The sequence below is a fragment of the Neofelis nebulosa genome, chromosome 12 (assembly GCF_028018385.1).
Source record: "Neofelis nebulosa isolate mNeoNeb1 chromosome 12, mNeoNeb1.pri, whole genome shotgun sequence".
Classification (NCBI taxonomy): Eukaryota; Metazoa; Chordata; class Mammalia; order Carnivora; family Felidae; genus Neofelis; species Neofelis nebulosa.
In genome coordinates this window covers 9,082,535-9,108,958 of record NC_080793.1, presented here as the reverse complement: position 1 = coordinate 9,108,958, position 26,424 = coordinate 9,082,535, and the positions used below count along the sequence as shown (strand labels likewise).

At 48.3% G+C, this 26,424-nt stretch overlaps 1 protein-coding gene across 12 annotated transcripts in view; it reads left to right on the top strand.

Moving 5' to 3' along the window:
• Positions 1-26,424, top strand: part of RALGPS1 (Ral GEF with PH domain and SH3 binding motif 1) — a 315,600-nt gene that overhangs the window by 56,356 nt on the left and 232,820 nt on the right. For 10 of the 12 annotated variants that reach the window (XM_058694076.1, XM_058694081.1, XM_058694077.1 and 7 more), the window contains exon 2: positions 8,111-8,189. The exons of 1 other annotated variant lie outside the window; for it this stretch is intronic. The gene's annotated coding sequence lies outside the window, so the exon portion shown is untranslated. Of the gene's footprint in view, positions 1-8,110; positions 8,190-14,233; positions 14,352-26,424 lie in introns of those variants that run through there. One more of the 12 variants, XM_058694079.1, reaches the window with a different exon arrangement.

The window sequence follows — 26,424 nt, the reverse complement described above, 5'->3', positions numbered from 1 at the left end:
ATTTCCCTTCTCCCACATTCCATGGGGGTGATGCCATGGGCCCAGATGGAGGCTATGCTTCTGTGTCAGGGCTGAGAAACACTGTGCTGGGGGCACCGGGTGCTTTATAGCAGGCAGTAAGCAAGCTTGCTTTTCAGCCCTGAGGGAGACATTGTCTCATCCCTCAAAGCTGCCCACTGCAAGCACAACCTTGAAAAGTGGCCTGGGTAAAGGCTGGTCAGAGGTTGCATTCTTGGCCTGCCCAACGGGGCATGTTGGAATGCCAGAGACCATGGAGGAGTGAGTGCCCTAACAGGTGCTTGCCAGGATTAATTGGGATAATGTGTGTGCCAATCGAGGAAGCTCTCGATCAGTGTCATTATCCCTTATGTCTCTGAAAAGACAGGTCCAGCGGTGACATGATTGTTTCAGTGTTCCCACCTGGTTTCCAGTGTTTAGACAAGACTGAAGGTTATGGAATTGGTGGGGGGCTGGGCAGCCTGACAGGAAGAGAAAGGCTGATTCTCAATTGCTTGTGTGTAGCTCTTGCCTTCTTTTTAAAGTTTTTTTAATGTTTAATTAATTAATTAATTAATTTGAGAGAGAGAGAGAGAGAGAGAGAGACAGACAGACACAGAGGGAGACAGAGAATCCGAAGCAGGCTCTGCACTGACAACAGGAAGCCCATTGTGGGGCTTGAACTCACAAATTGTGACATCATGACCTGAGCCAAAGTCAGTTGCTTAACTAACTGAGCCACCCAGGCACCAAACTTCTGCCTTCTTGTATACATTTCTTGTTTTATTTTTTCTTGTATGCATCTCATACCCAGTACATCCCTGGGCCATGTACTCTGCTAGCTTTTGGTAAATTATTTATAATTCTCCTTTTTCTTATATATAATCAAATGAAGCCTATTTCTTGAACTTAATATTTGTGGTTTGCTTAACTTGAAATAAAGTACAGTGAGTTTTTCTTAAGAAATAGGTTATTACTGGGGCGCCTGGGTGGCTCAGTCGGTTAAGCGGCCGACTTCAGCTCAGGTCACGATCTCGTGGTCCGTGAGTTCGAGCCCCGCGTCGGGCTCTGGCCTGACGGCTCAGAGCCTGGAGCCTGCTTCCGATTCTGTGTCTCCCTCTCTCTCTGCCCCTCCCCCGTTCATGCTCTGTCTCTCTCTGTCTCAAAAATAAATAAAACGTTAAAAAAAATTAAAAAAAAAAGAAATAGGTTATTACTTGTTCTTACATATGTTGAGCAAAGTCCTTGATAATTGGTTCCAAACTAATGAAACTTTTAAATCTGTATGATGTGTCATGAGTACCATAAAAATGTAGAGCTAAAGGGTGTTGAAAGATGAGCTCAACTACTATCCAGTTTTATAGAAGAGGAAACTGAGGCAAGCGAAGACAGTTACTAAAGAGTGGTCCCAGTTGATGAGTGCCAGATGCAGTGCTGGGCCTTCACCCACAACCCTGCCCAAGGAACCTTGAATCCGTTAGGGTGAGTAGAGAGGAGACCAAAGGGAACATGTGTGCAAATTTTGGGTAAATACCAGACCAGGTCTCACGTGTCCTCATTTAAGGATGAACAAATGGAAGAAGGAACACTGGAGGGGATGCACTGAGAAGATCAGTGGTGTCAAGGGAAGTCGGTAAGGTGTGCAAGAAACAGAGGAGGAGCAAGCTTTGGACAGAAGGTTTCCCAGCTTCGAAGGTTGTCTTTGTCCTCCCTGAGAAGTGAGAGATGCTGTGAAAAGTGAGATGATGAGTCAACAGACAGAGATGAGAACGCAGCTTGTGGACTTAAGGTACAGAAGGAAATGAAGCGCATGATGCCAGCATTTGAGACGGTGGCACCGCGGTATGTCAAGGGGTCAGGAGGAGACACATTGCCGTGCTCAGAAGGGACAAGAAAGCCACAGAGGAGACCCCAAGGTGTGGATAACGAACCAGCCTGGAGACCAGAACAAACAGCATAGAAGGAAGCCTCAATTTTTCTGAAGAGGGACCTGAATATGTAGATTAGAAGGGCTCATCATGAGCCAGGCAAAATTAGCCAAAATTGGGAGAGGATACCATTACCATCCTGGCAGAAGGAACCTTTAAATCAAAGAAAAAAAAATTAGCGAGGCTCAGGCTTACCTACAGCATAGGTGCCAGGGGGCAATGGGACAGTACCTGTCAAGTTTTGAGGGAAAAGGTTGTGACCAAAATAAAAAAAAAAAAAAAAAGAGAGAGAGAGAATTCTCAGCCCAGTTTTAGTTCACATTTGGCGGTAACGGAAATTCTTTCCAGTTGTATAAGGACACGCCTTGTGTGTAGCTTTTGCTACAACCATGCACCACTCCGGGGGCAGGGGGAAATCATTGGAAGGCATGCTCCCATCACTGAGACATGAGTTAGAATAAAAGACCATCCATGGGCAAGTCATAGGAAAGGGTTGGCAGTGGGAGTGGGACCATTCAAGTATCAGATGATTTCAAAGTAGTTGTTCTGATTATGACATAAAATATAATACAAATGAAATGATGGAGAGAAGACAGAACATGAAACCATAATTAACAGAGAAAGCAGGAGTTCCTGGTTAAACTAGGGATCATGCATGTGAATACACTCTCCACTCTAAAGAACTGTACACATATGAGGGGTAAAAGATTTGAAAGCAAGCTCCATGCCATCCAGTCTGCCTGAACATGTGTTTTCTAGCTAATAAAATGCTGTGCAGGTGTGCAGTGTACCTGGGGCCACTTTTGTGGTGATTCCTCTGGACATCATCTTTTCGAACCGCCCTGGAGAGATTTGCTTGGTACCTTCATTCTGCAGGAGGGCATATTGCTGGTGGGAATGTAAAATGGTGCATACTCTTTGGAAAACAATATGTCAGTGTCTCAAAAAATGAAATACCAAATTACCACATGACTTAATTCCTTTCCTAGGTATATACCTGGGAGAATTGAAAGCAAATGCTTACACCAGAAGTTGTACATGCATGTTCATAGCAGTAGAAATGTCACTCATAATAGCCCAAAATGGAAACAACCCAAATATCCATCAGGTGATGAATGGATAAACAAAATGTGGTACATCCATACAATGGAGTATTATTTAGCTATAAAGAAGAATGAAGTACTGGTTCTTAGTACAACATGGATGAACCTTGAAAACATTCTAAGTGAGAGAAACCAGACACCAAAGGCCACATACTGCATGATTCTGTTTTTATGAAATGTCTAGAAGAAGCAAACCCATAGACACAGAAAGTAGATTGGTGGCCGCCAGGGAGATGGGGCACAGGAGTGCGTGCTAATGGGACAGGGTTTCTTTTGGGGCTGATGAAAGTGCTCTGGAATTAGTGGAGATGACTGTGCAACTTAGTGAATATGCTAAAACCTGCTGAGTTCTAGTGTAAAAGGGTCCATTTTATGGTATGTAAATTATATCTCGATTAAAAAGTAGTTCTTTCCCTGATTATTAAATGCTAATTATGGAAAAGTAAGAAAATAAAGATAGATGTCCCCCCCCCCCAAAAAAAAGCCATCATCTCTTTTTATCGTTTTCCTTTTTTTTTTATTGTTGAAGTATAGTTGCCATACAGTGTTATATGAGCTTCAGGTGTACAACATAGTGATTTGTGGCTGGACAATTCTATGCATTATTCAGTGCTCATCACGATAAATGTAATTACCATCTGTCACAATACCCTACCATGACAATATTATTGACTGTATTCCCTATGCTGTACTTTTCGTCTCCGCGACTTAATACTGGTACCATACTTTGTACCTCTTAATACCCTTTTGCTCATCACCCATCCTCTTCCCCTCTGGCAACCACCAGTTTTCTGTATTTAAGAATCTAGCTTTTTGTTTTGTTTTTTAGGTTCTTCATGGAAGCGAAATTATATGGTATTTGTCTTTCTCTAATTTCACTTAGCATAATAGCCTCTAGGACCATCCATATTGTCACGGATAGTAAGATCCCATTCTTTTTTATGGATGAATAATATTCCATTGTGTATATATGCCTACCATATCTTCTTTATCCACTCCTCTGTCAGTGGACACTTGGGCTGCTTCCATATCTTGGCTGTTGTAAATAATGCTGCAATAAACATACAGGTGCATGTATCTTTTCCAATTAGTGTTTTTGTTTTCTTTGGGCAGTTACCCAGTACTGGAATTACTGGATCATAGGGTAGTTCTATTTTTAATTGTTTGAGGAACGCCCATACTATTTTCCACAGGGGTTGCACCAATTTATACTCATATCAACAGTGCACGAAGGTTTCCTTTTCTCCTCATCCTCACTAACACTTGTCGTTTCCTGTCTTCTTCATGCTAGCCATTCTGACTGGTGTGAGGTGATACCTCATTGTGGTTTGATTTGCGTTTCCCTGATGATGAGTGATGTTGAGCATCTTTTACGTGTCTGTAAGCCATTTGCATATTTTCTTTAGAAAAATATTCAGAGCCCTTGCCCATTTAAAAGTCAGATTATTTGGCATCTTTTTGGTGTTGAGTTGTGTAAATTATTTATATATTTTGCATATTAACCTCTTATTGGATATGTCATTTGCAAATATCTTCTCCCATTCACTAGGTTGCCTTTTTGTTTTTTGATGGTTTCCTTTGCTGTACAAATGCTTTTATTTATTTTTTTTAAAGTCTGTTTATTAATTTTGAGGGAGAGAGAGAGAGACAGAAAGAGCATGAGCAAGTGGGGGAGGGGCAGACAGGAGGGAGAGAGAGAATCCCAAGCAGGCTCCACGCTGTCAGCATAGAGCCCAGTGTGGGGCTCGAACTCACAAAACGTGAGATCATGACCTGAGCTGAAACCAAGAGTCAGACACTTAACCAACTGAGCCATCTAGGCGCCCCTGTACAAATGCTTTTAATTTTTGGTGTTGACTTATTTATTTTTATTTATTTTATTTTTTATTAAAAAAATTTGTTTCACATTTATTTTTGAGAGAGAGAGAGAGAGAGAGAGAAAGAGAGAGAGAGGGAGAGAGGGAGACAGAGCACAGGTTGGAGAGGGGCAGAGAGAGAAGGAGACACAGAATCCAAAGCAGGCTCCAGGCTTTGAGCTGTCAGCACAGAGCCCGATGAGGGGCTCGAACTCACAAACTGTGGGATCGTGACCTGAGCTGAAGTCGGATGCTTAACTGACTGAGCCACCCAGGCGCCCCAGACTTATTTATTTCATAACTAGAAGTTTGTTCCTCTTAATCCCTTCACCTGTTTCACCATCTCCCCACCCATCTCTGCTCTGGCAACCACCAGTTTGTTCTTTGTATTTAAGAATCTGTTTTTTGTTTTGGTTTTGTTTTGTTTTAAGGTTCCATATATAAAATCATACTGTATTTTTGTTCTCTGTCTGACTTATTTCACCCTCTAGGTCCATCCATGTTGTTACAAATGGAAAGATTTTATCAGCCATTATCTTATTCTTAACACTTGGGGTACATTTGTCCAGACTTTCTACGTGTCTGTCTCAAAGTTGGATCAATAGACCATTTTATTCTTCTCTTCTGTCATGAGTTGTGTTTTGGGATGGGCAGAGTCCACAAGCATGTTCTTTTATTTTTGGGACAGAGAGAGACAGAGCATGAACGGGGGAGGGGCAGAGAGAGAGAGGGAGACACAGAATCGGAAACAGGCTCCAGGCTCCGAGCCATCAGCCCAGAGCCCGACGCGGGGCTCGAACTCACGGACCGCGAGATCGTGACCTGGCTGAAGTCGGACGCTTAACCGACTGCGCCACCCAGGCGTCCCAAGCATGTTCTTTTATTAAGTGTTTTAGCCTCTTGTGAGGGTGTTTATGTTGGAAACAGTATTTCTCTGCAAATAGAAACAGAACACTGAAACACTGAAGTCCAAAGACCTGGGGTCCTGCTCTGACTCACCTTAGGTTTGCGAGCTTGAGAGAGGTGCTTAATTTCAGTTTCCTCATCCTCATCTTTTGAAGTTTGTTTTTTTTTTTTTTCTGTGAGAGAAAGAGAGAGAGTGTGAGTGGGGGAGAGGGGCAGAGGGAGAGAAAGAGAATCTTAAGCAGGCTCCACACCGAGCATGGAGCCTGACACAGGGCTCGATCTCAAGAACCATGAGATCATGACCTGAGCCAAAGTCAAGTCAGACACTCAATCACCTGAGCCCCCAGGCGCCCCTCACTCTCATCTTTAAAAGGAATTGCGATCCTTACTTTGTGACATCTTGTCCACGAGGATGGCTACCCTTGGGCGGTAGGTAGTGATAGAAGGGGGTGCAGTGGGTTTCTGGGGGTGCTGGTGATGTTTGGTCTCTCCTTCTGGGTGCTGGCTACATGGATATACCCACTTCGTGAGAATTCTTTAACCTGTGCACTTATAATTGTGCTCTTTTCTGTGTGTATGTTGCACATCTGTAAAAAGTGTACTTAAAACACTGAGAAAAGGGAAGCATATCAGTCACGTTGCTCTTATTAAAGCTATTATTAATCATGAGAATGAAAGTTTTTTGTATTGTTGATGAATAAAATAAAGTCATTGGCTTAGCCTATTTATTTCATCTTTATTGCTTTGATCATTGTATTTGTTTTATAATATGTATAACACATCGGTACATTAGAATGTGTAGTTAACGTACAGATAAATATACGTACGTTAGAGGTGTTCGCTTAATATTTCTCAGCTGTCGGTAGTGAAGGATCAGAAGGTTTGGTGAGCCGTGTGGCTCAGGGTGGTAGCAAGGGGGCCGCCTGAGCGCAGCCTGGCTGCTGGAAGCAGGTGGGAAGCAGGTGGGCCAGTGGGTGAGCCTCCAGCAGTTCAGTGGGTGTCTGTGTTTGGGTTGGTTTCCCTGTTGCTGGAGCATGAAGCGTGAGACATAGCAGGGTGGTGGTGGGCTGGAGAGGGAGGCAGACGCCAGATCTCCGGGGGGAGGGGCTGAGGGGAAGCTCTGAAAGGTGAGAGGACAAAAGGAAGGGGTCAGCAGAAGAAAGGAGCCAGCAGAGGAGGCTAGAGAGGCTAACGGGATGGGCGGAGACAGAGCCACAAAGTCGTTATTAGGGGCCGATAGCTGAGTTTCCAGAAAGAGGGACTAGTGAACCAAGAGGTGGGAGAACCTGAGGTCACTAGTCTCTGCAGTTGGGAGGTCTTGGTGGCCTGGGAGGGAGCAGCCCCACTCGTCAGGTAGAGTGTTTCCAGGCGGGTGGTAGTGAGAGGGTGCGGTACTGAGGAAGTTGGGGTGTCTGATGGGAAGCAGCCTGGAGTTCAAGGGTCAGAGCTCTTTTGAAGACTGGGAGGACTGCAGGTGTTCTCAGGTAGAGGGTAAGACCAAGAGAGTGGAAGAGATTGGGGTTGCCAGGGAGAGGTGTCTTAGCCCTGAGCCCAGGCCAGTGGTTGGCCCTGGATCTCTGGCAATTGCCTCTTTCTCAGAGGTGGGAGCAGAGGACCAGGAGAAGATACAGAAACATTTAGGCTAAGGGAGGGACCCAAGGGAGCTGAAGTCAACTCTCCTCAGTGAAGGAGGTGGTGCTGTTGCCCTCCTGGGTGTGGAGTGAGGTGGGAGGGGGGGGTGCTGTGGAGGACAGAAACCAGTGACGGGGGCCTTTGCAGGCACCCTATGCAGGATACTTGTCTGTACCAGCGGGCTGCCAAGAGGCCGTCTCTGTGTCGGGACATGCCGGCCGCTCCCTCCCTTGTATGAACACTCTTTTCAACAGCAGGGTGCTCAGAGGGCAGGGGTGTTTGTGTCTGGGTACTCCTGAGTCCCCTTCCTGCTGGGTAGTGCCCGAGGCCATGGCTGGTGCTTTGGGCCTGCCAGAATGCACATTCCCATAGAGTCATGCTTCTCTTTGGGGGTGATTCCCCAGGGCAAACCCTTGCATGCTTAACACAGCATGTATCCAAAGCATGACAGGAAAGGAGAAGTTTAAGAAGTTTAAGTTGATTTTGATGAACAAGGGACAGGCTTTGCTACCTGGTAGGCTAATGGTGATATAAAATATTGACCTGCGGGAAAAACTGACATTTCAAAGAACAGGCTGAAATCATATCTTACAGCACTATAGTTGGTCTGACCTTGCTGAGCTTTGAAAAACAAGTCTTACCATATGGAACATGGTTGTAAATGTAGTTATTCCTCCTACTTTTACAGCGGCTTCTGTTTGGAAAGAGACGTGCTGGGATGGTATATCCCGTTGGCCTGGGATTATGAAGCCCCACATGTATTCCTGGTAAGTTGGCTTATGGACCGTAGTCAGATGTGCTCTCTTGAGCAGGGCCGTAATATACAGGCACAGAAAGGTGCACGCTGGTGCAGGTGATCTGGGTGGTGGTGCGGTCAGAGGAACCTCCTGCCAAGTGGGGTCTGTGGGGCTGAGGAGCTGCAGGGTGGCTTTTGGGACATCAGACATCGCCCGTGGGCCATGCATGCAGAGGTTCCTTCTCTCCAGATTAAACTCAGAGGTTTTCTCTGTTGGATCTTACATCAAGGGCTTTTCTTTTCTCCACCTCCTTGTGCAGAACCTCTTGTTGCTCCCTTGTTATGCTGTTGCCTTTTTGCTTCCAGTGGTGAGAAGCTGGATGTTCTGTGTCTGACTCCCCAGTACCTGGGATGACTTCCTTTCTCTCAGCCTCAGTCTGTCCCTGTACTTCCGCACAGACCCTTCTCCTCTCTCTTTCCAGTTCAGCTACCCTTGCCCCAGACCCTTCATCAGAAAGGCCAGCTCTTGTGTGAGTTGCTTGGCCGTGGGAGGAAGGGTGAAGGCATATGAAGACAAATAAGACGTGGTCATTGTCTTCAAGAGACCGCACTCTGGTGGTCAGTGCCCTGCCACCCTCTTCCCCTCCCCGCCCCCATTCTTGCTCCCTAAGAGTCTGTGAGCCCTATCTGTGTGCCCCCAGCTGCTGGGGGCTCTCCTTCCTTTTAAACCCTCATGGCACATATTTTAACTTCCTCGTGGCCCTGCCTACATTCTGCATCACGTCATGCTTTTTTTGATGTACCCTGTACCTCCTACCTTACCTCCTTTACCAGACTTTAAACTCTGTTTTTAAGAAGTATTTATTTATTTTTGAGAGAGAGAGAGAGAGGGAGTGTGTGCACACACAAGAGCGGGGGGCGGGGGGCGGGGCAGAGAGAGAGGGAGACAGAGGACCCAAAGCAGGCTCCATGCTGACAGCAGAGAGCCTCACACGGGGCTTGAACCCACAAACCTTGAGATGATGACCTGAGCCAAAGCTGAACACTTAACAGGCTGAGCCACCCAGGCGCCTCTAGACTTTAAGCTCTTTTAAGGCAGGGGTTGTGTCTTGCCCATTATTGTATCCCATGCAGTGCCTTATATACAGTAGGTGCTCAGTGAATATTACCAGACTGAAACCAACTTGGACTCTCTTATGGCTCTCCATACCCATCTGCTTTGTGGCCATGGTTCTCGGGTCTTGAGACAACATAAAAGAATAAAAGGGGGAAAAGCAGAGAGTGTTTGCCTAAAAGAATGTTAAGAGATTCTGTACAGGTAGGAGAAATCACAAAAATCTTAAAAGCTGAAAGATTACAATATTTTTCAGATTCTTCTAGTAGCCTTACCCTTCTGTCAACCCGTTATCACAAAAGAGGCAGAAGGCGAAGTTTCTGATGTTTTCCTACCAGGGCTTCAGTCTTCCTTCATGTTCTGCGATTAGCTACAATACAAGTAATTCATATAGTGCTTAGAAGAAGCTCTTTCCCTGAAACTTACCTACTGGTGGGATTGGTTCCCCGAGGAGGATGCTGGAGACAACTGCTGGAGGATGGGCAGGAGCACAAGACAAAACAGACTCAGAGGGAAGTAATCTCCCTGAGGTCGCAAAGCAAGTTAGTGGCAGGGTTGAGATTGGACTCTAGGTCAGTCTTGTTCTAGAAATGGAACCTGTCTCCACGGTCTGTGCTTTTGGGTCTGATTAGAACTGGATTCCAGGATGAGGCACCTGGCTGGCTCAAGTTGGAAGAGCATGCAACTCTTGATCTCAGGGTTGTGAGTTCGAGCCCCATGGTGGGTGTAGAAATTACTAAAAAAGAAATAAACTTTTTAAAATTAAAAAAAAAAAAAGACTTAGGGGCGCCTGGGTGGCTCAGTCGGTTAAGCTGCCGACTTCGGCTCAGGTCATGATCTCGCGGTCCGTGAGTTCGAGCCCCGCCTCGGGCTCTGTGCTGACAGCTCAGAGCCTGGAGCCTGTTTCAGATTCTGTGTCTCCCTCTCTCTGACCCTCCCCCGTTCATGCTCTGTCTCTCTCTGTCTCAAAAATAAATAAACGTTAAAAAAATTTTTTTGAGGGGCGCCTGGGTGGCGCAGTCGGTTAAGCGTCCGACTTCAGCCAGGTCACGATCTCGCGGTCTATGAGTTCGAGCCCCGCATCAGGCTCTGGGCTGATGATCGGCTCGGAGCCTGGAGCCTGTTTCCGATTCTGTGTCTCCCTCTCTCTCTGCCCCTCCCCCGTTCATGCTCTGTCTCTCTCTGTCCCAAAAATAAATAAAAAACGTTGAAAAAAAAATTTAAAAAAAAAAAATTTTTTTGAAAAAAATAAAATAAAAAAAGACTTAAAAAAGAAAACAGAACTGGATTCCTGGAGAGGGATGGTGGTTGCCCACCTGCTGTCCGCGGAGAATCTGGGCAGAATTGCCCCCAGTCTGTGCAGGTGCGAGGACTCCTCTCTCCTGTCATCACCAGGGTGGGGACCGAAGGGGAGAGCATCTGCCCCCCCACCTCTCAGCAGGAAGGTCACACTTCACCAGCTCATTTCCCTTGAGCCCTCTTGAACAGAGGCTGTCAGGTCGCCCAGGGCTTCGGGCTTCTGCTGCCGCAGAGGCTCAAGCAGTCTGCCATGAACGGGGAATGTGAGAACCCATATCCTTCAACAGGCAATGGCAAGTGACAGCACATTTTTGGAGACTTGGCCATAGAAAGGAGGGAAGGCCAAGCTTCACACTTGGAGCAGTGGCTCCTTTGAGGCAGGATGAATGGAGAGGACGCTTAAGAACTTCAATTCACAAGGAATGAACTCCCAAAGGGGTGAGATTGGCGTGTACCAGAGGCTTTCTGGAACTAAAAAACATGTATTTTGTATTCAAAGATCAATAGAAGAGTTGAAATTAGTGGTTTGGAAAGTCACACAGAAGAAATGCCTCACAACCCGGAACAATAATAAAAAGAAATGGAAATCATGAATTAAAATGTGAGACACTTAGAGGCCTTATCCAGGAGACCTGGCATGGGGGTAATAGAAGTTCCAGAAGGAGAAAAAGGAATAGATGGAGGAGTAATAGAAAAGCAGTAGAGGGAAATAGCGGTGAACTGAAGAAAGATGTGATTCTTCAGATTCAGTGGATTCAGTTCATACTAAGGCTAACACTTAACCTATTTTGTAGTAAAATTCTTAAACTCCAAGAAGAAAGAGAAAAATCTCTTGTAAGAAGAAGGAGCAGGATTTTAAAGGAAAGAGAATTAGACTGTCATTAGGCTTCCCATATACAGTGCTGGAGGCTGGAAGGCAATGGACTTGTCTGCAGACTGTTCAAGGGAGAGGGGCTGCAGTCCTCTGTGTGCCCAGCCACAATGCCACTCACGGTTTATTGCAAAAGAAAGGCGATTCAAACATGTGAGGGCATAAAACATACAGTATCTATGAAGTGCAGCTGAGAAAATGCCTTGTAAAACTGTCCAGTGGAAGGACAGTGAAAGCAGGGCAGAGATGATGGGATAGAGGAAGAATGCAGGGAGCAGAGCAGAGCAGGGCACCTGTCAGTGCCTGTGGTTTATCTCAGTGACTACCGCTGCTGTGCATCGGAGTTTTTATTGTGTTAACTTATTAACAGTTTTTAAGATAGAGGAGAACTGCTGTATGACAAAACATAATAGGCTGAAAACAAAAATTCTAAACCACCTTTGCAAAACCTAAGGTTGGGAGAAGGGATGAGAGAGTGAAGAAATAAGTGTTCCATGTTTAGGACACTTAAATAAACACAGAGGAAATGAAACATAGAGGCTTTGTTATTTATCTGTCTTAAGGAAGGAGAAATACAGGTTCAGTTTTGACTTTTGGGGATGAGAGGGTGTATTAGGGCTAGATTTGGTTGCATACAATATACAACCCCATAAAATGGCTTGAACGATAAGGGTTTATATGTTTTCATCTCATGAAAAAGTGAAGAGGTAGGCAGTGTACGGTTGGTATGGTGGAATCAGTGTCATCCCAGACCCAGGTTCCTTAGGTCTTGCAGCTCTTCCATCTATAGCAGATTGCCTCCTGATTCAAGATGGCTGCTTGAGCTCCAGTCATTACATCTGCATTCCAAAAGCCTGAAGAAGACAAGGGGAAGAAGGGTGTGCCCGTGCACTTTCAGGACATTTCTTTTTTTTTAACATAAGATATATATATTTTTTCTCTCATCACCTAGAAAATTCCAAGCATTTTAGGAGCTCTGTACGAGCAAGGGGGATAAAGACCAAATACATATTTCTTATTATAAGTCACAATTTCATAGTGACCCTTTCAGACCCTTCTTAAAGGTCTCACACAGCACTAACATTTATACCTCAATGAGTAGAGGTTAGCCACATTGAGCTACAAGGGAGCACAGGGTGGGCTTAGCTAAAAACAGGAGTTCTCATTCTAAAGAAGAAAGGGAGGAAAAAAGAAGTTGAGATCTCTGCCTCAAACGATAATCAGTAGCAGAATGAATACAAATTAAAACAATAGTTTTCTTTTTTTGCCTTTTTAATTAGCAAAAAAAGTTACAATGAAACCAGTGTTAGCAAGTGAGTGGGGAAGTGGGTCCTCTATGACATTGCTGGTAGGGAGTGTGAACTGTTCTAACTCTGTGGGGAACATAATCTGAAAGTATCTAATACACTTTAACGTGTGTATTCCACGTTAACTTTACACGTTAAAGTGTATTAGATACTTTCTAATTTTTGGAGTGGCAGAAAGGCAGCGATGGATTAGGCGTTTATTACAAAGAAGCCGGCTTTCTCTGTTCCGACATGGGACAAGGCCACAGTCCGGTGGGTTTAAAAGATAAATTGCATAATAACGTCTCCAGTAGGGGTTGCAAACTGGTGGCCTGTGGTGGCAGATAACCCTGTGCTGGGCACTGTGTTAAGTGCTTTCCACAGTGAACTTACTCTCATCTCACAGTGAACTCACAAGATGGGCAGTATTAGATCACCTATATTTAGAGGAGGGAATTGAAGCAGAGAAAGGCTAAGTATCTTTTTTTTAAGATTATTTTTTCAAATACTCACTTCTGAGAGACAGAGAGAGACAAGAGACAGCATGTGAGCAGGGGAGGGGCAGAGAGAGAGGGAGACCCAGAATCCGAAGCAGGCTCCAGGCTCCGAGCCGTCAGCCCAGAGCCCGACGCGGGGCTCGAACCCGCGGACCGCGAGATCGTGACCTGAGCCGAAGTCGGCCGCTCAACCGACGGAGCCACCCAGGCGCCCTGAGACTAAATATCTTTCTTAAGGTCACCCAACCAATAGACGCTAGGCCCAGGCTGTGACCAGGGCTCCAAAATCTGAACTTCTGTGCACTCTGCTACCCGGCCCAAAGAGCACTGTCTAATCTCCCCCTTGGTTGCTTTGTGTGGCCAGTTCAGAGCTTTACAGATGTTCCAAATGGAAAGCTCTAAGTGGTGTAGTTAGCCACAGGCCGCGTGTGTCCTGCTCCTGTTATACCTGCGTCTTCACCAGTGACCTCATCTGCCTGGGCCCTGCAGGCGCTTGAGGCTATGACCTTGGTTTCTGGTATGAGTCCCGCTCGGTTATGTGTATTTATGCGGCTTAGCGGAAATGCTTGGAGGAATACACCTTGCTGCTTGCTGTGATTACCTCTGGAGTGTGGAAGGGGGAGGGCGGCGGGGGAAGGGTGGGTCGATGAGTTTTATTTGTACATCTTACCGGATTTGCCTTAGAGCAACAGGGACCTGTTGCTTTGGCAGTTTAAACTGGAAGTCCGATGAGGTAGAATCTATAAATAATTAAATATCAAGAAACGTCCCAGTAACTGTAACTGAACCTTCCTTTCTGTCATTTCCTTTGAGATTGTCTTTATAAATGTGACTGTTTAAGCAAGGAGACTTGAGTTTTCCTTTCTGTAAGATGAAGGCCATCCGTTGGAACGTGTGACACTTTGTGACTTTTGAGCATCTAGTTCCAGAACCTAAACTTACGTTGACAGCAGCACAAAGGTTGCTCAGGAAAGGGTTTGTGAGCCGTGGAAGCCTTGGGCCAGCTCCTGACACGGCTCGCGTGACCCTCTTACTGGATGTCTCGGAGAGGCAGCCGAGTGCTGTGTGCCAGAGCTGTGGCGGTCCGGGGAGGAAGACGAACCCAGATGCAGGACAACTGTGGCAGGTGCCATGGAGGAGAAGGCTGGGTGCTCTAAAAGCCAGCGGGAGAAGGACATAACAGAGGGGGTCCCAGAAGGGTTCCTGGAGGAAGTAACATCTAGATTAAGACTGGAGAGGAGAGGAGGGAGGATGGTCTCACGGCCCCTGTGAGAGACAGCAGGGCAGGCGTGGCCGCCGGCGACCTCCGGCAGCATTTTGGCACCTGTTTGCGCAACTCTCCTTCCTTGGCTGGAAGCCGCCTCCACAGGGCTGGCAGAGGGACTGCAGCTCCCAGCACAGAACATGCTTCCCCATAGGCAGGGCCTGTGGTACCTCTAAGCCCCCTCTTTCCTTCCCCTGTGAGGACCACAGCCCTGACCACTTGGGAGTGGGTTTGAATGCAAGGAGTCGGTGGGTGGGGTGGGGGAAGGAGTCCACAGGAAGCAAGGACAGCAAGGCTAGGATGTGATGGTCACATGGGCCTTTGGGCTAGGATGTGATGTTCACATGGGCTGGCTGGGCTTTGAAGATCAGTCTGTAGGGAACCTGGGAGGGATCTGGGCTGGAGGGATTGTTAAGGCAAGTTTCACCTGTTCTTAGTTGAGGCGGCTGCTGGGAGGTAACTTCCACCTGGGTCCTGCCTGAGCCCCGAATGTTGCTGTGCTCCCCCGGCCCCTCCTGCCTCAGGCATTAGCCCCGGTATTTGCACCACTTCTCCCCGCCCCACCCTGCAGGGCTGTTTGTACCTGCGGGAGGGCCTTGTCTCCTTCAAGTCCTTTTGTGCAGTCCTTGAGCCTTTTTGGGGGGCAGCAGAACCAGATGGCTTGGGGGTGCTGTTGGGGTGGCTCAAGCATCACAGCCTTGCTCTGACCTTGCCCCTTCCCTTCCACAGTAGGCTGGGGAGTAATTCATCCATTTTTATTGAGAACACAGCCGACTGCTGGGTTCTGTGCTGGGGACTGAGGCCAAAATAACCGTTGGAGAATCTGCCCTGTGCCGGGCCCTGCCGTCAGCACTTACCCACAGAGGCGGCCTCAGCTCCGGGACCTCATGCACACGGAGCACTCAGGCGAGTGCTGCACAAGGTGGGGCACAGAGGGGGAAGTGGAGCTTAGAGAGGCCCTTGCCCCCTGCCATGCTGGTGGTAGGTGGAGAGCTGCATTCAGACGCAGGATGTCGCGCTTGTAGGTGCCGTCCCTGGTGGCGAACGAGATGGGTACAGAGCTCGTGGCCCAGCAGGCACATGCTCAGGGATGACGGCAGTTCCCTGTCAGGGTGACAGGTGCTGTGGCGGGTTAGTGGAGGGCGCACAGAGGAGGGGCCCTCGACCCAGACCGAGGACCAGAGGACGGAGAAGGGACGAGTGTCCCAGGAAGAGTCCTTGGTGTGATCAGCATCACTGCCCTGTCACCCCGGGGCTTGTACCTCAGTCTCCTCTGGGCTTTGGTGAGGAGGTGCTGGCTTAGTGGCCTGTGCCCATGCTCAGTTAGTTAGTGATTAATCACGGAGAGCAGCTACGTGGCCCCCGAGCCCAGCCAGACTCGTAGGACCTTGGCCCTTAGGCACTCTCACTGGGGAAGACCCGTCCTCTTCCACAGGCTGTGTGACCTGAGTTTGTCACTACAAATTCCCCAACCCTTTTGGGGACACATACGCAGGGGGCCTGGTTTTATGGATCTGTGCCCCCCAACCCACCTCTCTCCACTTCTGCCCTCGAGTACATTCGTAAAGGACTGCGCCCTTGTAGTTATAATGGAACGTTGTAAAAACTCTGAAAATCCAAGCTGAATAAATCCTGCCTTGACCCTGCCACCCAACAAACCAGACTGCATCTGTGCCGCCCATTTTCTCTCCAGTCCCAGTCCACGGGGCAGGTGGGGTTGCTACAATTGTGCGCCTTGCGGACGGACTTCCTTGATGGGCTGCGGAGGACATTGCTCGGCTGGAAGTGGCCACCAGGTGGTGCCAGAGCACCAGGCGCCAGACCCCACCCTCCTGCGTCGGGACTACCTGGCCGTGAGCCGTGCTCCAAGTGCACGTCTGTGGAAGTTCACTTTCGGGTTTCTCCCCAGATGCCGTGTTGCTCACAGCCTTGTTTTATCACCTACTTGGAAAGAAATGGAGCAATACCGAAAGTACAAAAGTACTGAAAGTACAAAAAGTAGAAAGTAAAAGTGCTATGCACGGACACCTTTCGCAGGTGATGGTAGTAACAGTTGTGTCTTTATGTACGTGTGTGTGCCCACATGTGTGCATACGTATTGGAAAGCATGTCCAGATGTCCCTTTCTCAGTGAAAGCACTTCTCAGCCCTCGCCATTGAAGATTGCAACCCCTCCTTCCCCTCTGCCTAGCCGCCCCCGCCCTGCTTTACCTTTTCCCTCTCTTACCACAGCTGACTCTCCATACGCTTTTCCCTGCGTGCTGTATTGTCTGCCTCCTCCACCAGCAGGTACTGGGGGATTTCTGGCTTTTCCTTCACCGCTCTGTCTGTGCCCAGCACCTGGAACAGTACCTGACCCAGACTAGACTTTCAGGAAATACTTGCTGAATGAAATAATAAGGGTGGCTATGTCCTGAATTTGTGGCCATCTTTCTCTGTCCATAACTATTTATCTGTCGCATCCTTTTCAACCATCCTTTTCATCCCCTTCAGTGGATGTGGTCCACCTACCTGTACTGAAACACGCCAATGAGGCTTTCCAGTGTTTTCTTCTCTTTTTTGCAGGTGGTGGTATGGTCAGTGACTTGCTGGAACACACTCTCTGGTCGGTTGCCCGTCTGATGATTTCCTTGCTTTGCTCAGACTCTGGGCTAAGTGCTTCCCAAATAGCATCTTGTGTAGTCCTCACACCTATGAGAAAGGTGCTGCTGGTGGCTTCTGTCTTTGCAGGTGGGAAGTTGGGGCTTAGAGAACGGGTTCCTGGCCTGGGCCACATGTCTGCTGAGAGCTGAGCCAGGCTCTTGGGGAATTCCTTCCATATGAAGGATCTTACTACATCCTCTCTCATGACATTTCAGACACACATTTCCCCAGTTTCTTTTTTTTGTTTGTTTGTTTTACATCTTTTATGTCTTTTTAAAAATGTTTATTTATTTTGGAGAGGGAGAGAACAAGTAGGGAAGGGACAGAGAGAGAGGGAGAGGGAGGATCCCAAGCAGACTCAACACTGTTGGCTCACAGCCTGACATGGGGCTTGATCTCACTAACTATGAGAACATGGCCTGAGCTGAAATCAAGAGTTGGATGCTTAACTGACTGAGCCACCCAGGTGCCCCCATTATGTCTTAAAAAAAAAATTTTTTTTAACACTTTTATTTTTGAGTCAGAGAGCAAGTGGAGAGGGGGCAGAGAGAGGGAGAGGCAGAATCCGAAGCAGGCTCCAGGCTCTGAGCTGTCAGCACAGAGCCCAATGTGGGGCTTGAACCCATGAGCAGTAAGATCATGACCTGAGCCACAGTCGGCTGCTTAACCTACTGAGCCACCCCGGTGCCCCAATGATGTCTTTTCTTATACAGAGTTCTAATTTTTTTTATTGTAGTTAAATCTGCTGATGGTTTCCTTTGTTTTTCTGGCTTTTGTATCACCCTAGAGAGAACTTCTTCACCCCAAGGTTATTAAAAAAAAATAATGGTTAGCGTTTCCTCTGGTATTTTTATGGGGATTTTATGTTTGGTTAAGTCTCTAATCTATCAAAATTTTATTCTTTTTTTTTTTTTTTTAATTTTTTTTCAACGTTTTTTATTTATTTTTGGGACAGAGAGAGACAGAGCATGAACGGGGGAGGGGCAGAGAGAGAGGGAGACACAGAATCGGAAACAGGCTCCAGGCTCCGAGCCATCGGCCCAGAGCCCGACGCGGGGCTCGAACTCACGGACCGTGAGATCGTGACCTGGCTGAAGTCGGACGCTTAACCGACTGCGCCACCCAGGCGCCCCAAAATTTTATTCTTATATATGATATTGGGTAAGATTTTAACCAAATCCCCTCCCCCTTAATAGAATAGTAAATTGTTTTGTCAACATCTATTAAGTGATCCATCCCTGCATGCTGTTTGCAATGCCATTGGGACCAGATGTTAATTCTCACATGTATTTGACCCTGTGCTCTGGGCTGTGTTCTGTCCTGCTCATTCATTCATCTCTCAGTGCTCTTTATCCTCGACCATGGCTTCCTGGCAGGACAGATCACTTCTCATCACATGTCCTTTTTTTGAAAACTTCTTAGCTTTTAAAAATTATTCTTCCAGATGAAATTTCAAATCAATTTGTTGAATTCCAAAATGAATCCCCTTAGAATTTAGAATGACCTTGTATTTTATTTATAGATCAGTTGGGGAGAGTTGATGCTTTTGCAATACTGCCTCTTTATTCAGAGGAGTGAAATCTCTCTCCTTTAATTTGTCTTCTTTTTTGTTAGGAAAACTTCATAATTTGCTTCAAATGATTTCTGTACGTTTCTTTTGAAGTTTATTTGTAGGTATCATTTGCTTGGTAGACTCCCAGGCCATTGCCTTTTCTAGCTGGCTGTTGAGACCAGAGAGACCATTGATTTTGTGGCCAGATGTCTGACTCTCATAGCTTCTCCTCTGTCCACTTCCATTCGCTGCAAATCTTCTAGGAATTCTTAACTTCTGGTTTGGTGATGTCATTCTTCCCTGTATTTCAACACTGCAACAGATTTCTTGTTCTTTTGTTTTGTTTTTGTTTTTCATTTAATAAGATTTGGTGAGGGGAACGCAGATGTGTGGACCCAGTACACTGTCTTGGAACTAAGATCTGTTTCTGTGGTTTGTTGTGAACATGTGACTTTCTCTGTGCGCTCTGGTGCCCCGACCCCTGCCCCTGTCACCCACTGCTGTGTGCTCCGTGGGGGTGTGGGATGGTACTTGAAGACGGTCTAGGACCAGGGTATTCTTCCTTAACTTCTGGCTCCTACCTCGTGGGGCACACCCTTTATTCCTAATGGGCTTTGTTGTGCCGCTGCCCAGATGTTTTTCACTCTCCTTCTCCAGCCAGACCTCGCCCACCCCGCCTCACTCTTAGCTGACTTCCTTCCTGTTTCAGTGGGAAATGCCAGGCTGTGCATGATGAGCCAGGGCTCAGTGGTGTCTGTCAGGAAGGCCCAAGAGTGTGGGTGTCCTGTTCTGTCAACCTGTTCCTCACCTTGATATTTCTAAAGTTCATCCTGATGACAAGGAAAAACAGCAAAGGGGAATTTGAATTAAATGACCCTCATGAACCAGCCAGTCTCTGGCACAGGGCTCTCCAGTCAAAGCTGGCTGAAGCAAGTGATGAGCTCTTTGCCCACTGGGGCTTCCCATGCTCCCTAAACTTGACCTGTACCTGGGGTCCAGGCGGGGCAGGTGTACTTAGGGGCGTGTGTGGGAGTCCCACAGGTCTCACAGCAGCAGTGGGGAAGAGAGGGGCCTTCAACAGGTGTGTGACTTTTTGGCTCTTAGGGATGGTCCGAATGGATGTGGCCCAGTCAATGAGCTGGACTGTTACCTGTCAAACCAGTAATTCCTCTGCCCTTGGCAGGGACTAAGAAGGAGAGAGGGACCCCCTGCTCCTCACAGTAAACTGTCTTCAAGCCTGCCCCATCGTCTGTCTACTGTAGATAATGTATGTTTGGCCCACATGTAACGGGTGTGAAATGCCTTAACCTCAGCATCCCAGAGCCGCAACTCTCAATTGATGGTTTGGCACGGGAAATGACAAGCCCCTGGTGTTAGGCCTGATCGTGGAGCTTGTGTGTGTGTAGGGGGTGGTGAGTGGGGTGGGATATGAGGGTGCAGAGTTGCTTTTTAAATTTAACTTTTTAGGGGTGCCTGAGTGGCTCATTCAGTTGAGCATCTGATCCTTGATTTCGGCTCAGGTCATGATCTCACGGTGCGTGAGCTCAAGCCCGGCATCGGGCTCTGTGCTGACAGTGAGGAGCCTGCTTGGGATGCTCTCTCTGCCCCTCCCCTGCTCATGTGCACGTGCACACACTCGCTCTCTCTCAAATAAATACATATTTAAAAAATAAATTCAGCTTTTTGTTTTGAAATCACTTTAGACTTACAGACAAGTTGCAGAACAGTACACAGCATTTATGTGCATCCCTCCCCCAGCTTATATGTGAACAGCTTACACGGGCTTAACACAGTTATCAGACTGACTTAGGTGACGAGTTAACATAGGTACTATGCTATGAACTAAGACTTGCGACCTTTTTCAGATGCCGCCAGTTTCCTCCCTGATGTTTCCCCCCTAATGTTCTTTTTCCGTTCCTGTCTCAGTCCAGGATCCTCCCTGCATCTAGCTGTGAGGCTTCATTAGTGTCCTCTGGGCTGTGATAGCTCCCTGTCCGGAGGGTCACGTCAGGTCCTCGCGGGAGGAAACGTGTGGTCTGGTTCTTGTACTACTGCTGCAGGTACCTCTAGGGTAAAAGCGTCTCGTCCTGAGAGACGTCACCAAACCCCCGTGTACTGGCGCCCCCCGTGCCAACCAGGCTCTCCTGTCTCCCCAGGGCCACCCTCCTCCAGCTAAGGTCTGGGTGGCAGCCGCCCTTGTCCCTGTCTCCCGGGGGCAGGGGAAGCAGCCACCACAGTCCCACCCTTGCCATCTTCTCTGAGACGTGCTCTGTCAGGTGTGCCCTCTGTCTCTTGGATTTTTCATATTTTGCCCTCCACGGACTCCTTACTTTGAACCTGAGAATATGCTCAGGAGTCACTTTGAGTTCCCAGAAAACCCCAGTCTCCATCTCCTGCTTTCCCTGCTTCCTCCCCAGCAGGCTCCAGGAGACTCAGGCACTTCTTAAGTCCCTTTGCGAGCCGGGCTTTCCCTGACTGGGGCCCAGGGCCCTTCTGCCGTCAGACCCCAGGCTGTCCTCAGCTCTGTCCTGAATGGTTCTGCGTGATCTTAAATTTTTTTTTAAACATTTGTTTATTTTCGAGAGACAGAGACAGAGCATGAGCAGGGGAGGAGCAGAGAGAGAGGGAGACACAGACTCCGAGGCAGGCTCCAGGCTCTGAGCTGTCAGCACAGAGCCCGATGTGGGGCTCAAACTCACAAACTGCAAGATCATGACCTGAGCCGAAGTCGGACGCTCAACCAACTGAGCCACCCGGGTGCCCTGGATTAGTTTCCTTTTGAGAACCTTTCCTGGTTTTATGAGAAGTGCAGATTCTTTACTCACATTTCTTTTGGTGCCTCAACTTCAGCGCGATGTCTTGTGGTCTCATGCCAAGAGAGCCCTGCCCGCGTCTGCCCGTCCCCGGGGAGGGTGAGCGTATGGTGAGGGGTGCCAGCACAGACGTAGCTGACGTTTACCAGCCGCTTCCAGCCTACACCGACCTGGTGACCCCTTCAACCATCTGCCATCTGCCAGGTTGGGGAGGGAAGGAAGGTGGAGCTGGGTCAGGTCAGGCAGCTTGCTCAGGGCTCAGAGTAAGTGATGGGTGAGAATTCAAATCCTGATTTGTCCGTTCCCTAAGCCACAGAAGTACTTGCCTTCACCTGCAGCTGTGAGGCTGTGGGGGGTGAGGGTGTCGAACTCGGGGCTGCTATAAGGCCTCCCCAAATCCATGTGTGCTCCCAGCTCTGTCAGGCTGAAGAATGAGTGCTGTAAATACATCTCACTGCACTCCAAGTGGATGTAGACATTACTGTGATTCGTAGACCGCAGATTAGTTTAAATGTGTTAGTGATTTATAACAGCTTTTTGTCACTAAGGGTTTTTCTTAGTCAACAGATGCCAAAAATAGAACTATTTCTTTTTGGTGTTAAAACGGATAGTTTCTGAAGTACATTTATGTGTATATTTGTACATTTACTTGTATCTCTGTGTGTGTGGATGTGTGCATAAATGCTGCCCTCCCCTAAGGGAACTGTGTGACCTTGGGCACAGGGACTAGGGTTTGTGGGAGACAGGGACTTGCCTTTTTTATTTTATGCCCTTTTATTCAGTTTTTATAATTTCAGCATGCACGTGTATTACTTTTACATAAGAAATTCAGGAAGTCCTCCTGTTGGAAAAGGTTAGGCGCCCCGGGGCCAGACTATGGTTTCTGAGGACAAGGATGGGCCGTGTCCCCTTCTGCCTCCCCGGCTGTGGTGCGTGGGCTGTGGGGACACTCATTCCGCACCTACCACCTGCATTAGCGGATCGCCGCCTGTTTGCGGGGGGCCCTACCTTAGCTCAGTGAACACAGGTGCTTCCCTTCCCCAGGAAGATGCCCTCGTGCTCCTTTTCTCTGGTGTGCTGTTTCACGGGTTTGTCCCTTTTTGTGAGGTCTGCAGACCCTCCACCCCTAAATCCAGCCCGCTTTCCCACACCCTGCCGCTTTCTCTCCTCCACGGGGGCACAGCCGTGGTGGCGCCTCCCCGGCCCACTCTGTCTCCGTCAGCGAGAAGGTGGGATGTCGGAGGCTGAGCATCTGGCGGGTGGTTTGGAAGGGCCGGGGGTGGGGGTTGGGGGGCGGTGAACGCCGCAGTGAGTGACGGCATTCAAGTCTGACATGTGCTTACGTGGCCGGGCCTCCCTTTGAAAGCCGCCAGACGCTCCTGCTTGCCAGGAAAAGAGGTCTGGCCGGTTTGGAGAGGGTCAGGAAGAGGTGGAGATAACCACCCTGCCAGCCCGCACAAGGGGGACTTTCTTAGGGGGACTTTCTTGAGCTGCCGGCCCGTGGTCCGGCACCACAGTGATGGTTACCTTGGGGGAAGCCCTCTGGCAATGGGAAATGTGCATGCTGTGGCGGTGTGTGTTTGTGTGCGTGTGTGTACACATGTACGTACATACACTTACTGCTCCTGAAGTGATGGAGGGGTTGTGGGCAGAACCCTCTTTGCTTCCTTCCTGTTCGTCTTGTCACAGCTTCTGTTCAGGACGGAGGAAGGTGGAGGCAGCACTGTCCTCTGAAGCGGAGCTCCAGGTCCGTTTCCATGCTTGTCTGCAACATTTGGAAGAGATCGCTCTCTTGTAATTGAACATTCCTGGATATGTGTGTTTTCTTTGAAACAGCCTCCATACGCTTAGGAAAAAGTGGTTATTCTGCCTTCTCAACAGTGGTCTGCACCAGACTGTCTCGTGTTATTTTCTTGGTTTCCTGAACCTGAAACATTGAAGGAGAATTCTGAAAGTTTGGAAGGAAACCAACATGGCATATGGGATTTTCCTTCCCTCTCCGGGAGCCCACACACAAGAGCAGATTCTGTCATACAGAAACAAGAGATGAGGGATTGTTCCGTGGTTCTGATACAATTGCCACGTTCTTGCGAAGTTACGTCATGAGAATTGCTTTTTCTTCTGCGGTGTTTTGGTTTCCAAGGAGGCATTAGCAGCGTGTGTGTGTGTGTGTGTGTGTGTGTGTGTGTGTGTGTGTGTGGTGAGAGAGTTGGAGGATGGAAAGATGGGGTTTTGGTGTGATTCGGATTAAAAAGCCAGGCTCAAAAAGCTGGAGCTCTCCCCATCCTGCCAGCCTGCCCCTGATCAGCAGGGGCCACAGTCAGTACAGGCAGGTAAAAGTGCACCCCTGAGTTAGTTTCATTAATTAATCTCTTGGTACCTCCATTTCCTCACCTGTGAAAAAAAGTTTGTTAATGGATGGAAATCCTTAGAGCCTGAAACGAAGTGATAGATAGTGGTGTGGGAGTCCCTTGAGGCCAAGGGCCGGTCTGATTCCTCTGCACAGAGCAGGGTTTGGGCAGTTTCACCAAGTTTGCTGAACTGATGAGGGAGTGACCAGGGCACAAGACACCGTGGCTGTGGCTGTAGCATCAGGGCCATCCGGGAAGACAAACTCTGTGGGGGTCCCTGCCTAGCTTATTGGCTGCTGTGTGTTAGGATGCACACGGGCTGGGGTCAGGTGAGGAGGGGGACCTGCCCCCTTGTGCTCCTGGCACACCAGCACCTCAGGGTGCTTTCACGCCCCAACCTGCCTCACTTGCTGAGGGCATCCTCCTTGCCCTCGGCCGCCCTTTCCTTGAAGCGCTCCCACTGGTCCTTCGAGACCCAGCTCAAGGGTGCTTGTCAGTGATGTCTTCTTTGGCCCCCAGGGTGAACCTGTGATCTGTTATAGCATGTGTCCCCGTGAGCAGCTACTTTGGGGAGTTCTCCCCACTACGCTGCGGGGCCCTGGAGAGCAGAACTGGTCCTCCAGCGGGCTGGGTGGGTGACGAGTGAATGAATGAACAGCTGAGCAGCGTGTGTAGCTGTTACCCACTCGTGACAGCCCCGAGCTTAGAGGTCATCCTTGGTTCCTCTCTTTTCTTCTCCCCTCCCGTGTGGTCCATCAGCAAGTCTTGTATCTTTCCCTCTGGAACCTACCCCCCATGTCCATCCCCAACCCCTGTGGCTAGCAGTCTATGCCGTCATCCTCTCCTACCCCAGCTGGCTCCGAGGCTCCGGCTTTGTCTCTTTTCATTCAGTTCTATGCCGAGTAGCCAAAGTGATCTCACAAACAGTAAGATCAGATCCTGTCACACCCCTGCTCACAGCCCTCTAGTACACCAGAGGGTTCCCACTGCACTCCGGATAAAACCCACACTCCCGCCGTGGCATCAAGGCCCTTCATGCTCTGGCCCCAGCCTGTCTGTCCATTGCCTTCTGCCCACCCTGGTCCGTCTGCCTCCATCACAAGCCTGCGAAGCTCATGTGCATCTCAGGGCCTTTGCACTTGCTGCGCCCTCTGCAAAGAACACATGCTGGTTTTTATGGGCTGACTGCTTCCTGAGGTTTCAGTCAAATTTCACATCCTCAGAGCGTCTTTCCTTGACCACCTGGCAAATACCGACCTCCACCATCTTTTAGTTTTGGGAGACACTTCTCAGTATCTGAAATTATCTCCTTTGTTCCCACGTGTGTATTTTCTTTCTTTTAAAATTTTTTTTTTTGATGTGTATTTATTTTTGAGAGAGAGACAGAGCATGAGTGGGGGAAGGGCAGAGAGAGAGGGACACACAGAATCTGAAGCAGGCTCCGGGCTCTGAGCTGTCAGCACAGAGCCTGACACGGGGCTCAAACTCAAGAACCATGAGATCATGACCCGAGGAGAAGTCGGAAGCTTAACCGACTGAGCCACCCAGGCGCCCCGACCCATGTGTGTATTTTCTGACTTCTACACTGGAATATAAGTTCTCTGGGAGCAGGGCCTGCTGGCTTTGTGTCCCTTAGTGCCTGGAACAGGGGTTCTGAACCAGGCATCTGTGAATTCGGATGGGAAAAATATGACATCTTTATTTTCACCAACTTCTCACTGAAGTTTAGCATTTCTCTCAGTTACTAACACAGACAATGAGTCACAGTAATAGTAGCACTTGGGACTTTGTCACCAATAAAAATCACAGGTATTTTCATATCACATAATAATTATTGACCTCTTAGAATATCTATACTCATAACTACTTTTAAATTATGGTAGTTATTCAACCTCCCAACGTATCTTGTTATATCATGCAATAATAAAGAACTATATATATTCCCTTACATGGAGAAATATATGTTATTGTATTATAAATTATTTTAAAATAGCTATATTTTAATATAATTGTTTTCCTGGGTAATCCTGTGTAGTTGGTTTTCTGTGTAATTTTATGCGTTTAAAAATACTTCTATGAAAAGAGACCCAGAGCCTTCACTAGGCTGCCAGAAGGGTCCAAGGCATAAACACGGTTAGAAGCCGTGGCTGGAACAATACCTATGTGAAGTAGGAGCTCGACGAATGAATGGTGCTTCTCTTTCCCCATTCAGACGAGACCCTTGTGTTTTCATGGTCGGGTTTGTGGTGGCGTGGCATGGATTTGGTGTTTCGGAAGTAGCCCTGATCAGGGTCTTTTGGAAAGCCCCTCTCACTACCTGACACTACGGAGCCGGGGTTGGGAGCCAGGTCTGCTGCTGTCCTTTTCTTTCAGACACAGCCTCTGCCTTCAGCCTTTTCGTGCATCTGCTGCCTTCACACTCCGGCCGACTGTCCCTGCAACCAGGCAGATGCCACCCCCCCTACAAGTGAGGGCAGAGTGTCTCAGTTTGGTTGACCAGCAGAGACTGGCATCTTAGCGTCCCGAGTTCCCAGGAGAATCAGGTGGCCACTCTGGTGCAGTCAGTCTGGCCTGGGA